This window comes from Cherax quadricarinatus, chromosome 4 (genome assembly GCF_038502225.1).
Source record: "Cherax quadricarinatus isolate ZL_2023a chromosome 4, ASM3850222v1, whole genome shotgun sequence".
Classification (NCBI taxonomy): Eukaryota; Metazoa; Arthropoda; class Malacostraca; order Decapoda; family Parastacidae; genus Cherax; species Cherax quadricarinatus.
Window position 1 is genome coordinate 61,503,624 of NC_091295.1, and position 17,500 is coordinate 61,521,123.

The following is a 17,500-nucleotide window of genomic DNA, read 5'->3' on the forward strand; positions in this document are numbered from 1 at the left end:
CTGGGCTCAACACTCAGTAAGCTCTCAGAAACATAGTGAGAAAGACATTCCTTTTTACTCTTGTCACATGGTTGAAATAGTAGTGAATGTATGAGCACACTTTAGTGCCCTTCCTATATACTGTAAACTTATAAACCGGTGTATCAACACCGGGTTGATAGAATCCACTTCTTTCTCCATGGTGAATTTAATAGACGGGACCAGAGCGTTTAAGTCTCGGTAAAAATGAATCCAAGGCCATATCATTCGGCCAAAAACACAAGATGTCATTTTGACATAGGATATCATTCATCATCAGCCTAGCCTTGACAAACTCCATACACAAATTTCTTAATAGGGGAGACAATGAATTTTCCATAGCCATTCCCTGCCTTTGAGAGTAATGTTTCCCTTCAAACTCAAACTTGCAATCAACTACACACAACTTAATCAACTCAATAATAATGTTCTTATCGAATGGCATTGAGAACTGGTCTAATTATTCTTCCAGATAAGATAACAGAAAGGGAACAAGCACTCCTGTGAACAACGCATATCAAAAGAGGGGATGGGCAATTAAGAAATCAATATATTCAATTAAAGAGAGAAATAAAGAAAGGAATAAGAAAAGCAAAAAGGGATTATGAGGCTAAGGTTGCAAGGTATACATGTATACAGAAGTAAGATTAGGGGCAAGATTGGCCCACTTAAGAGTAACTCTGGTCAGATCACTGACAATGATAGGATATGTGTGAAATTCTCAATACCTACTTCTTCTCAGTTTTTACCCAGGAAAATACTAGCGATATTCCTGAAATAATAGATTATGTAGAACAGGACGATAATAAACTATGCACGATTGCAGTAACTAGTGACATGGTCCTCAGACAAATAGAGAAACTAAAACCTAACAAATCCCCAGGCCCTGATGAACTGTTTGCAAGGGTGTTAAAGGAATGTAAAGAAGAACTTAGCATACCTTTGGCTAATCTTTTTAACATATCACTACAAACTGTCATAGTGCCTGATAAGTGGAAAATGGCAAATGTAATACCTATTTACTAGGCAGGTGACAGGTCCTTGGCTTCGAACTATAGACCAATAAGCCTTACCTCCACAGTGGGAAAATTTATAGAATCAATAATTGCCGAAGCAATTCGTAGCCATCTTGATAGGCACAGATTGATTAATGAATCTCAACACGGTTTTACAAAGGGGCGTTCCTGTCTTACGAATTTACTAACTTTTTTCACTAAGGTGTTTGAGGAGGTAAATCATGGTAATGAATATGATATTGTGTATATGGACTTCAGTAAGACTTCTGATAAAGTTCCACACCAGAGGCTATTGAGGAAACTTAAGGTACACGGAATAGGAGGAGAAATTTTTTCCTGGGTAGAGGCATGGCTGACAAATAGGCAGCAGAGAGTATGCATAAATGGGAGAAATCAGAATGGGGGCACGTCACAAGCGGTGTTCCTCAGGGGTCAGTGTTCGGCCCGTTGTTGTTCACAATTTACATAAACGATATAGATGAGGGAATAAATAGTGAAATAAGCAAAATTGCTAATGACACCAAAATAGGCCGTCCAGCTCATTCTAATGAGGACAATAGAGCACTCCTGGATGATTTGAATAGACTGATGCAATGGTCGGAGAAGTGGCAGATGCAGTAAAATTTTGACAAATGCAAAGTTCTATATGTTGGACAGGTAAATAACCATGCCACATATAAACTAAATAATGTAGATCTTAACACTACTGATTGCGAAAAGGTTAGCAGAAATCTAAAACCAAGACAACAGTGCATTAGTGTTCGCAATAAAGCCAACACAGTTCTTGGCTTCATATCTAGAAGTATAAATAATAGAAGTCCTCAGGTTGTTCTTCAACTTTATATATCCTTGATTAGGCCTCATTTAGACTATGCTGCTCAGTTCTGGTCACCGTATTACAGAATGGATATAAATGCTCTGGAAAACGTACAGAGGAGGATGACAAAGATGATCCCATGTATCAGAAATCTTCCCTATGAGGAGAGACTGAGGGCCCTGAATCTGCACTCTCTCGAAAGGCGTAGAATTAGGGGGGATATGATCGAGGTGTATAAATGGAAAACAGGAATAAATAAAGGGGATGTAAATAGCGTACTGAAAATTTCCAGCCAAGACAGGACTCGCAGCAGTGGTTTCAAGTTGGAAAATTTCAGATTCAGGAAGGATATAGGAAAGCACTGGTTTGGTAAAAGAGTCGTGGATGAGTGGAACAAACTCCCGAGTACATTTATTCAGGCTAAAACGTTGTGTAGTTTTAAAAATAGGTTAGATAAATACATGAGTGGGTGTGGGTGGGTGTGAGTTGGACCTGACTGGCTCGTGCTGCTGGGTCTGGTGCAGTGCTCCTTCCCTGAGTGGTGGTGGCCAGACTTGGTGGGTCATTGGGCTAATCCGGGGGAGGGGTCATTTGGCTAATCCGGGGGGGGGGGGACATGGACCTGTTCCGCATGGGTCAGTAGACCTGTTGCAGTCTTTCTTCTTTATGCTCATATGTTCTTATGTTCTAGTGTAAAATCATTGGACATGTTATCGTTTTGCAATTTGTCAATGCGATCAACATTGTTTTTAATGTGGACGTTAGAAATGTTGCCAAACACTGGAGTTAACATTTTGGCAACCATAACTTACATCCACTACTATTACTACTACTTTTACTATTACCTCTGTTACTGCTACTGTTGTTCTGTTAATATTACCACTGCGACTACTACATGACTACTACTAAAGCTACTACTACGACAACTGTTATTACTACTACTATTATTACTACTACATCTACTACTACCACTGCTACTGTTACTGCTACTATTACTACTACTATCATCACTATTATTCATACTACAACTCCTACTACCATTGCTACTATTACTTCTATTTCTGCTATTGCTTCTGTTGCTACTATTACTACTACAGGTTTTCTGGAGATTTGAACTGCGCTTTTTACAATGACAGATCGCCGTCTCTGCAGTTTGTGGCGAGGTTGGAAAGCATGCTATCAGGAATATTGCTGCCCCTGTAGTTAGGACACTGGACTGTCTTTTCACAGATTCCAGTTCAAATCTTCTTTATATTTACATTGTTCATTGATGACATATCGATTTTCTTACCGAAATCTTTTTTAAATACAAGACTGCAAAGGAAGAAGCAGTATTACCACAATACCAAGAATATTTTATCATGTTAACATATTATTCGTATTTCTCGCTTCCACCGACAAAGGTGCAAGTAAATACGATTGTCAATCAAGAAATGAGTTGAGACAAACTGCAGTAGATTTGTCTTTAAGGCCAGTTATTTGTCTTTAAGGTACACCCACCCACTTACTGTGCTTTTGATGCTTCCCCAGGTCCATGTGTCCAGGAGTCCTGTGTCCTCTCAGATATTTTCCTTTCCCTACTTCCCCGAAGCCTGCTTCAACAACCAGTACCCTCGATGAAAATAAATGGTATAAAATACCGACACAAAAGAAACATAAACACATATGCAGTTTAATGTGATCCTTTATTGACAACGTTTCGCCCACACAGTGGGCTTTTTCAGGTCACAAACAGATCTACCTGGGGTGGAAGGTACGTGAGTATTTATGGTCAGGTTCAGAATGTTGAGGTCAGGTGGAAAATACTGCATCTGATGATCTAACGGGTGGGGTTATAGAGTCTAAAATCTTGGGTAGCTTGGCAAGGGTATTGGATAAGTTGTGAGCAGACCTTCTGCAGTGTTCTATGTTCTTATGTGGGATAGCGATGAAGAAGTTTCTTGGCAAGTGGTTCAGCTATGTTATAGAAGCCATTGTTCTGGTTGAAATTGTTGGTTATAGAGATAAGCGATGATTCCAAGATTCTTCGGTATTGAGTGTTGTCTTCTGTGGCGATAAGTCTTGAGTTTCTGTAGTTAATTAAATGGTTGTGTGAATTGCGATGTTGTACACAGGCATTCCTTGTATCGTCAGTCCTGCTTGTGTATTGGTGTTCTGAAATACGTGTTTGGAGGTCTCTTGATGTTTCGCCCACGTATAATTTGTTGCAGTCATTACAAGGGATTATGTATACACCTTCAGAGGATGGAAGCTTGTCCTGTCTACTACTGGTGATGTCCTTGATGGTCATGGTTGTGGAGGTAGATACTTGGAATGATGTATTGGAAAAGATGTTGGAAACATGTTTGGCAATGGAGTTGGTGGGGAGGACTATGTATCTCTTCTCGGCAGTGTCTTCTCTGGGTGTGTTGAAGATGTTTGATGCCCACCGTCTGCAGTCTCTGATGAAGTGACGAGGATAGTGGAGTTTAGAAAATACTTGTTCAATTATAGTGCATTCTTCCTCAAGGAACTCATTGCTGCAGATTCTGAGTGCGCGCAGGAAGAAGCCTATAATTACACCACGTTTAGTTTTGGTGTCGTGGTGAGAGTAGAAGTGGAGAAGATCGTTTTCGTTGGTTGGTTTTCGATAGACTTTAAAGCGAAGTTCATGGTCAGCTTTGCTGAGAAGAACATCAAGGAAAGGAAGAGTGTTGTCGACTTCTTCAAGTGTGAACTGGATTGAGGGCTCGACCTGGTTGCGCTTGTCTTGGAGAGCTTGAACTTTGAAGCGCCTGGGAGATATGAGGAGAATATCGTCAACATAACGGAGCCAGGTGACAGTCGAAGGAATAATGGTGGAGAAACGCTCAGCTTCCAGATGTTCCATGTATAAGTTCGCCAGGACGGCACTGAGTGGCGAGCCCATGGGTAGACCAAAAGTCTGTTGAAAGAGGTGATTTTCGAAAGAGAAACACGTAAAGCCGACACATAGTTCAACGAGGTCGATGAAATCGCTGGTTGGAATAGGAAGATCAAGTGAATCGTCAATTTTTCAGCGCAGGAGATCTATGGCTTGTGTAGTAGGTACTTTGCTGAATAGGGAAGTTACGTCAAGGCTGGAAAGTTTCTTGTTCCTGATGTTGATGTTGCGAATGCGATTGAGAAGATCACCCGAGTGTTTGAGATTTGCTGGACTGACAGTGCCCAAGAGTTTGGATAAGTGTTTTGCGAGAATTCCTGAGAGTTGGTGGGGAGCACTGCCTATTCCCGAAGATATGGGCCTCAATGGGATACCAGGCTTGTGAGTTTTTGGTAGGCCGTACATTCTGGCAGGTCTTGGGTTGCTGGGTATGGTGTGCAGAAGTTTCTTCCCTTGTTCTGAGTTCCTCAGAATGCGGCGAGTCCTTTGAAGAAAAGTTTTAGTAAGGTTGTCCACTTGGTTAGTTGTGAGGGGTTTGTAGGTATCTGGGTCATTAAGTAGATTGAGCATTTTGTTCCTGTAGTCGTCAGTGTTCATGATAACAACACCACCTCCTTTATCAGCGGTGGTGACCCTGATGGTCGTGTCTTCTGCTAAACCTTTAAGTGCAATGATGTAACTGAGTCGAGGATTATTATTATATGACTAAGGGGAGCTGCATGTAGAGATGGCTGCTGAGATGATGCCTTGAAGAAAACCTTTTTGGAAGTCGGAGTCATTGTGTCTGTAGTTTTTGGCGATGAAATTGAGGTCTTGTTTTGGTTTCGTAATTCCTGTTGCGAATTTGAGGCCTAAGCTGAGGGCTTCGGTTTCTGTGGTTGATAGTGGACGAGATGAAAGATTTTGAATAATGTCAGGTCTTCCTAAACTTTTCCAATGACTATTATCGCAGAGAGTTTGTAGTTTTCTAGCAAGTCTGATCTTCTGTTGAACATTCGCTGTGGTAACTCTGCTGCGAATGATTTCGGCGGTGCGTCTGTTCATGTTGCCCCGAAGTGCTGTGCCTAGTGTTCTGGCTTGGAGAAAAGCTTCCTTTGTAGCATTGTTTAAGTCATCTGCACACTCTTCAAGGTAGGTCCGAGCTGTAGCGGAGAAAGGAGGTTTGATGTTGGCAATTTGAGGAGGAGTAGATCTTGGTAAGACCATTTCTTGGATGCAGTCACGAAGAAAATTGTGTCTGTTGCGAAGAGAGTAAGCTTTTAGAAGGAGGTCCAGATATTCTCTGTGTGAAGGATCCATTTCTACTGCAGTGTTTGACACGATGAAAATAAATGGTATAAAATACCGACACAATGGAAACATAAACACATATGCAGTTTAATGTGATCCTGCTACAGCTCGGACCTACCTTGAAGAGTGTGCAGATGACTTAAACAATGCTACAAAGGAAGCTTTTCTCCAAGCCAAAACACTAGGCACAGCACTTCGGGGCAACATGAACAGACGCACCGCCGAAATCATTCGCAGCAGAGTTACCACAGCGAATGTTCGACAGAAGATCAGACTTGCTAGAAAACTACAAACTCTCTGCGATAATAGTCATTGGAAAAGTTTAGGAAGACCTGACATTATTCAAAATCTTTCATCTTGTCCACTATCAACCACAGAAACCGAAGCCCTCAGCTTAGGCCTCACATTCGCAACAGGAATTACGAAACCAAAACAAGACCTCAATTTCATCGCCAAAAACTACAGACACAATGACTCCGACTTCCAAAAAGGTTTTCTTCAAGGCATCATCTCAGCAGCCATCTCTACATGCAGCTCCCAAGTCATACCTCGACGTTACATTATTGCACTTAAAGGTTTAGCAGAAGACACGACCATCAGGGTCACCACCGCTGATAAAGGAGGTGGTGTTGTTATCATGAACACTGACGACTACAGGAACAAAATGCTCAATCTACTTAATGACCCAGATACCTACAAACCCCTCACAACTAACCAAGTGGACAACCTTACTAAAACTTTTCTTCATAGGACTCGCCGCATTCTGAGGAACTCAGAACAAGGGAAGAAACTTCTGCACACCATACCCAGCAACCCTAGACCTGCCAGAATGTATGGCCTACCAAAAACTCACAAGCCTGGTATCCCATTGAGGCCCATATCTTCGGGAATAGGAAGTGCTCCCCACCAACTCTTAGGAATTCTCGCAAAACACTTCTCCAAACTCTTGGGCACTATCAGTCCAGCGCATCTCTAACACTCGGGTGATCTTCTCAATCGCATTCGCAACATCAACATAGGAACAAGAAACTTTCCAGCCTTGACGTAACTTCCCTATTCAGCAAAGTGCATACTACACAAGCCATAGATCTCCTGCGCAGAAAAATTGACGATTCGCTTGATCTTCCTATTCCAACCAGCGATTTCATCGACCTCGTTGAACTATGTGTCGGCTTTACGTGTTTCTCTTTCGAAAATCACCTCTTTCAACAGACTTTTGGTCTACCCATGGGCTTGCCACTCAGTGCCGTCCTGGCGAACTTATACATGGAACATCTGGAAGCTGAGCGTTTCTTCACCATTATTTCTTCGACTGTCACCTGGTTCCGTTATGTTGACGATATTCTCCTCATATCTCCCAGGCGCTTCAACGTTCAATCTCTACAAGACAAGCTCAACCAGGTCGAGCCCTCAATCCAGTTAACACTTGAAGAAGAAGTCGACAACACTCTTCCTTTCCTTGATGTTCTTCTCTGCAAAGCTGACCATGAACTTCGTTTTAAAGTCAATCAAAAACCAACCAACCAAAACGATCTTCTCCACTTCTACTCTCACCACGACACCAAAACTAAACGTGGTGTAATTATAGGCCTCTTCCTGCGCGCACTCAGAATCTGCAGCAATGAGTTCCTTGAGGAAGAATGCACTATGATTGAACAAGTATTTTCTAAACTCCACTATCCTCGTCACTTCATCAGAGACTGCAGACGGCGGGCATCAAACATCTTCAAAACACCCAGAGAAGACACTGCCGAGAAGAGATACATAGTCCTCCCCAAAAACTCCATTGCCAAACATGTTTCCAACATGTTTTCTAATGCATCATTCCAAGTATCTACCTCCACAACCACGACCATCAAGGACATCACCAGTAGTAGACAGGACAAGCTTCCATCCTCTGCAGGTGTATAAATAATCCCTTGTAGTGACTGCAACAAATTATACGTGGGCGAAACATCAAGAGACCTCCAAACACGTATTTCAGAACACCAATACACAAGCAGGACTGACGATACAAGGAATGCCTGTGTACAACATCGCAATTCACACAACCATTTAATTAACTACAGAAACTCAAGACTTATCGCCACAGAAGACAACACTCAATACCGAAGAATCTTGGAATCATCGCTTATCTCTCTTACCCTCGCCTGTCCCAGGTTCATGAGTCCTAGGATCCATCCGTAAACCCCCGGATGTCTCCCTTTCCTCACTTCCATAAGGTCTCAGGTTCATGAGTCCAGGAATCCATCCGTCCGGATGTCTTCCATTCCCCACTTCTCCAAGGTTTAACTCAGCATCCAGTATTCATGCATTACCCAGGTTCATGAATCCAGGAATCCATCCGTTCTTCTCTGGATGTCTCCCCTTTCTCACTTCCCCAGGGCCTGCCTCAATAGCTAGTATTCTTGCCTTCCCCAGGTTCACGAGACCAGGAATCCATCTGTGTCCACTCAGATATTCTCTCTTCCCCTCTTCCCCAAGAACAGCCTCAACAGCTAGTATTCATACATTCCCCAAGTTCATGAGTCCGGGAATCCACCCGGTCGCTCCCGGATGTTTCCCCTTCCTCTCTTCCCCAAGGTCAGCCTTAACAACCTCGCCTTCCCCAGGTTCATTTATCCAGGAATCCATCCGTTTGCTTCCTGATGTCTCCCCTTCTTTACTTCCCCGAAGTCACCGGTTTTCGCCACTCCCAGTGACCTTTCTAGATGGAAACTTGGTCTTGTCTCGCTGGTCTACGGTAGAGACTGTCCAGGTGGGTGCAATTACTGGAGGTGACACACACAAAACTGCGTCCAGTAATTACACCCACCAAGACAGTCACGACCGTAGGTCAGCAAGACGAGACTATTATGTAATGTACTATTTTATAGAATATTTTACAAAAAGAAAAAGCTCCATATACATATTGTCATTTTCCGGGTTTTGTACTGAAACTGGGCTTGTATTATTTCTGGCCAGTCAAGAGAGGCGAGGAGAGGAGAGTGAGGTGTGTGTGTGTGTGTGTGTCAGTTTTTGGAGTGCAGAATCTGCAGCAAGATACCCTAATACGTTACTGTTTGTTTTGTAGAGATTTTTTTTAAGTTTATACTCTAGGTTACTTTATTGGTTTAAGTGTTCTCATGTTTATCTGTAGAGGCCTGTTAAGTTTTGGGAGAGTACTTGTACTGCTTGCATGTTGAGCAGCCTGCAGAAGAAGGGGTGTCATGGAGCCTCTCTATAAATATTTGTTTTTTACTCGCTAGAAGCAGTGTGCTAGTGAGCTTATGTGAGTACTGGGTAAAGGTGAACTAGAGTTTGGTGATGTTGGTTGTAGTAGAGTAGATTGTAGGTTGTATATATTACTTTACTTTTAATATATATATTATATTTTTGTAGAGGCGAGTTTTTGTGTTTTTCCTCATAATTGACCTTTTAAATTTATGCTTCATAATTTGTATGAAGAAATAGGCTGGCCCTAGAGTGGTTCCTTTTTTGATTTTAAATAATATAAATGCTCCTAGACTAGGCAGGTCGTTTACCCTATTGGAGCCAGGACTTGTATTGACGCTACGCAGCCAAAAAGCGTAACAGAGACGAAACTCACACCCAGCTCACCCACTGAGAGGCTAATCACTGAAAACTTTAAATTCTATTTAAGTTACTCTACGAATATGTATTAAATAAACGCTATTTCTAGTTTTTTGGGTGAATAAGTTTATTTGTCAATTTGTGTGTGTGTATAGACGAGTGTCCATGTGCTAACCTCTCTCTCCTCCTCTTAAGAAACTACAGTAAATATGAAGGGAATTTCTTTGTTCTGTAATCCTCAGTTTTTATTTACAAAGCACTCAATGATCCACAAGTCCTGTTCATAATGTACGTATTATCACATATTCATGCGTCTCCACACACACACACACACACACACACACACACACACATATATATATATGGGCGCCTGGCAAACCTGAGAACAGCGTTCCGATACCTTAATAAGGAATCGTTCTAGACACTGTACATCGTGTACGTCAGGCCCATACTGGAGTATGCAGCACCTGTTTGGAACCCGCACTTGATAAAGCACGTCAAGAAACTAGAGAAAGTGCAAAGGTTTGCGACAAGGTTAGTTCCAGAGCTAAGGGGAATGTCTTATGAAGAAAGGTTAAGGGAAATCGGCCTGACGACACTAGAGGATAGGAGGAACGGGGGAGACACGATAACGACATATAAAATACTGTGCGGAATAGACAAGGTGGACAAAGACAGGATGTTCCAGGGAGGGGACACAGAAACAAGAGGTCACAATTGGAAGTTGAAGACACAGATGAGTCAGAGAGATATTAGGAAGTATTTCTTCAGTCATAGAGTTGTCAGGAAATGGAATAGCCTAGAAAGTGATGTAGTGGAGGCAGGAACCATACATAGTTTTAAGACAAGGTTTGATAAAGCTCATGGAGCGGGGAGAGAAAGGACTCAGTAGCAACCGGTGAAGAGGCGGGGCCAGGAGCTAAGACTCGACCCCTGCAACCACAAATAAGTGAGTACAAATAGGTGAGTACACACACACACACACACACACACAAGAAGAGGTACGATAAAGCACATGGAGCAGTGAGAGAGTGAACCGAGTAGCGACCAGAGAAGAGGCGGGGCCAGGAGCTATTACACGACCCCTGTAACCACAAATAGGTGAGTACACACACATATTAAACTAATAAACAATCCTTTGTATCAAACATAAGCACATAAGCCTGTAACCCACATAACCCCACTCTTCTCACTGTTAAGTGGGAATTCATGTATTTTACAACCTCACACACATGTTATACCGAACTCCATGTCACGAACCCACATACACATTGACATGTGTACACATTCACATTGTCTTCTTTCTTGTGAAAAAAAATACACATATGCATCATCTGGATATCTTTATTTGTATATGTTTCGCCAACCAACATCATCTTGTCGGTATAGAATACAATTCATGTACAACTTTCTTTCTTATATTTGACTGAGGAAGGCAATGGCTGGCGAGATGTTTCCTCCACAATAAAGATGCACAAATATGGCACAAGTGTCTCATCCATCAAAATAAAAAACTATTTTCTCGGGAGACTAGATCTGACAAATTTTTTTTTTTTATTGGTGGCTTCAGCAACCTGGCCGGTACGTCTCTCTGTTGATGTCTCCGATACTACGTTATATTGTGATGTATTGCGATGTACGAATGTTAAGCCTATGAATGTTGTGAAACACTAATTTATGTTTACTTTAATCTCAATGTTTAGGGTGTAATGTTTACATACTGATAATATCTAAGTGGATTACGACCTGACAGACCATCGTGTAGATCATAGTAACTGAACATAAGAATCTTCCACTCATGAATAACTTCTAAATTATTTCTAAAATTTTAAAACATATTTAAAAGTGGGTTGGTGGGTTAACCTTAAAGACGAACCACTGGCCTCCACAAGGCAAGTTCTGGTAACTCAAGAGTTAACTCTGAGGCTAACAGTGTTCGCAAATAATAATACATTTAGATAATTAACGTTTCTTGCTACTGTCTTTGTCATGCACACAGAAACAGACATGCATATTTTTCACAGCAGTTGATACAGCCTCCACACTAGACCATCCGGATAATAACAAGCTACTAACCAGCGTTGGACTAATAATATGAAAAACTTAAAAAAAATAAAGTAAGTTGGGACTCAGTGCCCTCGCTTGACGACTCGTTCTCTCTGCCAACTCTCATGCTAAACCTTCTTTGGATTCCCTATATTTCCTAGCATAACATCCTTCTATAACTGATGCATCCAGTGTCTCCTTCATTTCCTGCTTTTCCTGTTCTCTCTGGTACATTGGTGAAAATGGTCTCTCTCTCTCTCTCTCTCTCTCTCTCTCTCTCTCTCTCTCTCTCTCTCTCTCTCTCTCTCTCTCTCTCTCTCTCTCTCTCTCTCTCTCTCTCTATCTATCTCTCTCTCTCTCTCTCTCTCTCTCTCTCTCTCTCTCTCTCTCTCTCTATCTATCTCTCTCTCTCTCTCTCTCTCTCTCTCTCTCTCTCTCTCTCTCTCTCTCTCTCTCTCTCTCTCTCTCTCTCTCTTTTTCTTTAATACTAACAATACCCTTATATTGCAGATTGAAATAATGTAGATTATCCAACAAACTTTCATCACAGATCAATGAAAACTTGAAGCAAATGTTTTAGCTGACTAAAACAGAATATTTGATAGTGAGGTTTGCTCTCCACTGTGCCTTTACCTGAAGGTCACATTACACCTTCTGTCGAAGGTCGCATTACACCTTCTCTTGAAGGTCGCATTACACCTTCACTTGAAGGTAACATTACACCTTCACCTTAAGGTTACATTACACCTTTACTTGAAGGTCACATTGCACCTTCACCTGAATGTCACATTGCACCTTCACCTGAAGGTCACATTACACCTTCACCTGAAGGTCACACTTCACCTTCACTTGAAGGTCACATTGCACCTTCACCTGAAGGTCACATTACATCTTCACCTGAAGGTCACATTGCACCTTCACCTGAAGGTCACATTGCACCTTCACCTGTTGTCCAACATAGGTATATGGACTTACATAATAATACACAATAAAGAAAGAGCACAGTTCTGGGGTACAGCTCTCAGTTGGGCTGACTCTGCTGTCAGCGTGGCTGACTCTGTTGCCAGAATGGGTGACTGCTGTCAGCGTAGCTGACTCTGCTGCTCTGCTGCTCTGCTGTCAGCGTGGCTGACTCCATTGCACTAAACTTAAGTTTAACTTCCTGCAGTGTGTCTTCCTACATTTTATTTACATTTTTCTTTTCTAGATCAAGATGCATATTTTTTTTTTTTGTTTTGGCTGCTATGGCTTAATTTCTCTTTTGTATTTTCTCTGTTATGATATACATTCATACATATAATATTATACCTTCCTACATAAATTTATTTGCAACATCTCCATAATTTCAACACTGACTTTGATTCTGTTTAACTGCAAAATGCAAAACACTTTCGTGAGGGGGGGTGAAAGTTTCCTTGATGTTGTAATGCTCTTGTTCCAAGGATTTAGATCCTTTTCTGGGATCATACTTTATTGTCAACGATTAACCAAGCAGCGTTTGACTTCTCCAGGTTTAGCAATTTATTAATTTATTGATAATAATTTTATTAAACCAGGATGAACAATCTTTTATTATAGGTTCTCGCCCTTTCCTCGAATCAAACTTAAACGTTACACATTTTTTTATGTTTAAGTCAAAGCAGCAAAAAACATGCATTTTGACCGATAAAAGAAAAAACTAAGAGAGTCTGCCTTGAGTTGAACTGAAGTTCAGTGCAGCAGAGTCAGGCAGACTGACAGCAGAGTCAGCCAAGCTGACAGCAGAGTCAGCCAGGCTGACAGCAGAGTCAGCCTGGCTGACAACTGTACCACAGATCTGTGCTCTCTCTTTATGGTGTATTATTAAGTAAGTTCATAAACCTTTTCTTCCTATGTTTACTTACATCTACACATTTACATCTCACTCCTAACCCCTTCCCCATGGTACGAGCACTCACATACACATATTTGTGTACACATACTTGTAAGCATATCTACACTATTCCACACGCTTGATTAAACTGAACAATATTGTACAAGCATTGTGAGAAAATTAACAAAATTCTTGAATACATAATTTAAATTTTCTTAAGAAAATGGAATGCTGATTTACAATGTCTTGACTAAGGTATAAATACTCTTATGTATCATATTATAAAAGATTAAGTATAATTAGAATTAATTATTAAACAATAAGACTCTCAGTTTTCACATTTATTCTTTTCTGCCACTTTCTATAATGACAATAAAGGTTCACAGATACACACAAAAACAATCTTCTTGGGGTTGAAGACTCGATCATTTCGCAAAAAGGAATTTTGGTGGTCGCTGCTGCAACCCTGCCAATACGTCTCTCTATTAATGTCTCCGATGCTGTTCTTATGTACTGTGATGTATTGATGTTATATGACTTACACAGTGAATGTTGTGGTACACTAAGGTGTGCTGTAGCGAGCAACAGCGCAAAACCAACAAGTGTTGAAACAGTAATTGCAGAGAGGAACTTTATTGAGAGATGTTGCCTGTGTGAAACAGGCAACACTTCTCATCCAGTTTTACCACTTGTGGATTTTTCTCTATTTCTCGCTACAGCACATCTTAGTGTACCTCAACATCCACTGTGTAGTGTATACTGAGTGAGAAGTGTTGCCTGTGTAAAACAAGCAACACCTCTTAGTAAAGTTCCTCTCTGCAGGTGTGCTTCACAATCATTTGTTTCGTGATGTATATAAGTTTATCTATTATACTGGAGTTCTCAAGACTGTATGCAACTGTTTCACAACTAGTCAAGAATACTTTAGGCTATGAAGGAGTGTTTAAACTAAACAATCAACACAAATACACTGAAAGACGTGAACCTTTCCAAGTTCATATATATACATATATATATATATATATATATATATATATATATATATATATATATATATATATATATATATATATATATATATATATATTATATATATATAATAATATATATATATATATGTATATATGTATATATGTATATATGTATATATGTATGTATATAATAGTTCTTGGTCTTATTAATTTTCCTTTTATATCCATGGGGAAGTGGAATAAGAATCTTTCCTCCGTAAGCCATGCGTGTTGTAAAAGTCAACTAAAATGCCGGGAACAATGGGCTAGTAACCCCTTTTCCTGTAAAGATTACTAAAAAGAATAAGAAGAAGAAAATTGTCAAAGTGGGAAGTCTGAATGTGCGTGGATGTTGTGCAGATGATAAGAAAGAGATGATTGTGGATGTTATGAATGAGAAGAAGCTGGATGTCCTGGCTTTAAGTGAAACAAAGCTGAAGGGGGTGGGAGAGTTTCAGTGGAGAGGAATAAATGGGATTAGGTCAGGGGTTTCAAATAGAGTTAGAGCTAAAGAAGGAGTAGCAATAATGTTGAAGGATAAGCTATGGCAGGAAAAGAGGGACTATAAATGTATTAATTCAAGGATTATGTGGAGTAAAATAAAGATTGGATGTGAAAAGTGGGTTATAATAAGCGTGTATGCACCTGGAGAAGAGAGAAGTGTAGATGAGAGAGAGAGATTTTGGGAAATGTTGAGTGAATGCGTGGGGAGTTTTGAATCAAGTGTGAGAGTAATGGTGGTTGGGGATTTCAATGCTAAAGTGGGTAAAAATGTTATGGAGGGAGTAGTAGGTAAATTTGGGGTGCCAGGGGTAAATGTAAATGGGGAGCCTTTAATTGAGCTATGTGTAGAAAGAAATTTGGTAATAAGTAATACATATTTTATGAAAAAGAGGATAAATAAATATACAAGGTATGATGTAGCACGTAATGAAAGTAGTTTATTAGATTATGTATTGGTGGATAAAAGGTTGATGGGTAGGCTCCAGGATGTACATGTTTATAGAGGGGCAACTGATATATCGGATCATTATTTAGTTGTAGCTACAGTTAGAGTAAGAGGTAGATGGGAAAAGAGGAAGGTGGCAACAACAAGTAAGAGGGAGGTGAAAGTGTATAAACTAAGGGAGGAGGAAGTTCGGGTGAGATATAAGCGACTATTGGCAGAAAGGTGGGCTAGTGCAAAGATGAGTAGTGGGGGGGGTTGAAGAGGGTTGGAATAGTTTTAAAAATGCAGTATTGGAATGTGGGGCAGAAGTTTGTGGTTATAGGAGGGTGGGGGCAGGAGGAAAGAGGAGTGATTGGTGGAATGATGAAGTAAAGGGTGTGATAAAAGAGAAAAAGGTAGCTTATGAGAGGTTTTTACAAAGCAGAAGTGTTATAAGAAGAGCAGAGTATATGGAGAGTAAAAGAAAGGTAAAGAGAGTGGTGAGAGAGTGCAAAAGGAGAGCAGATGATAGAGTGGGAGAGGCACTGTCAAGAAATTTTAATGAAAATAAGAAAAAATTTTGGAGTGAGTTAAACAAGTTAAGAAAGCCTAGGGAAAATATGGATTTGTCAGTTAAAAACAGAGTAGGGGAGTTAGTAGATGGGGAGATGGAGGTATTAGGTAGATGGCGAGAATATTTTGAGGAACTTTTAAGTGTTAAGGAAGAAACAGAGGCAGTAATTTCATGCACTGGTCAGGGAGGTATACCATCTTTTAGGAGTGAAGAAGAGAAGAATGTAAGTGTGGGGGAGGTACGTGAGGCATTACGTAAAATGAAAGGGGGTAAAGCAGCTGGAACTGATGGGATCATGACAGAAATGTTAAAAGCAGGGGGGGATATAGTGTTGGAGTGGTTGGTACTTCTGTTTAATAAATGTATGAAAGAGGGGAAGGTACCTAGGGATTGGCGGAGAGCATGTATAGTCCCTTTATATAAAGGGAAAGGGGACAAAAGAGACTGTAAAAATTATAGAGGAATAAGCTTACTGAGTATACCAGGAAAAGTGTACGGTAGGGTTATAATTGAAAGAATTAGAGGTAAGACAGAATGGAGGATTGCGGATGAGCAAGGAGGTTTCAGAGTGGGTAGGGGATGTGTAGATCAAGTGTTTACATTGAAGCATATATGTGAACAGTATTTAGATAAAGGTAGGGAAGTTTTTATTGCATTTATGGATTTAGAAAAGGCATATGATAGAGTGGATAGAGGAGCAATGTGGCAGATGTTGCAAGTATATGGAATAGGTGGTAAGTTACTAAATGCTGTAAAGAGCTTTTATGAGGATAGTGAGGCTCAGGTTAGGGTGTGTAGAAGAGAGGGAGAATACTTCCCGGTAAAAGTAGGTCTTAGACAGGGATGTGTATTGTCACCATGGTTGTTTAATATATTTATAGATGGGGTTGTAAAGGAAGTAAATGCTAGGGTGTTCGGGAGAGGGGTGGGATTAAATTTTGGGGAATCAAATTCAAAATGGGAATTGACACAGTTACTTTTTGCTGATGATACTGTGCTTATGGGAGATTCTAAAGAAAAATTGCAAAGGTTAGTGGATGAGTTTGGGAATGTGTGTAAAGGTAGAAAGTTGAAAGTGAACATAGAAAAGAGTAAGGTGATGAGGGTGTCAAATGATTTAGATAAAGAAAAATTGGATATCAAATTGGGGAGGAGGAGTATGGAAGAAGTGAATGTTTTCAGATACTTGGGAGTTGACGTGTCGGCGGATGGATTTATGAAGGATGAGGTTAATCATAGAATTAATGAGAGAAAAAAGGTGAGTGGTGCGTTGAGGTATATGTGGAGTCAAAAAACGTTATCTATGGAGGCAAAGAAGGGAATGTATGAAAGTATAGTAGTACCAACACTCTTATATGGGTGTGAAGCTTGGATGGTAAATGCAGCAGCGAGGAGACGGTTGGAGGCAGTGGAGATGTCCTGTTTAAGGGCAATGTGTGGTGTAAATATTATGCAGAAAATTCGGAGTGTGGAA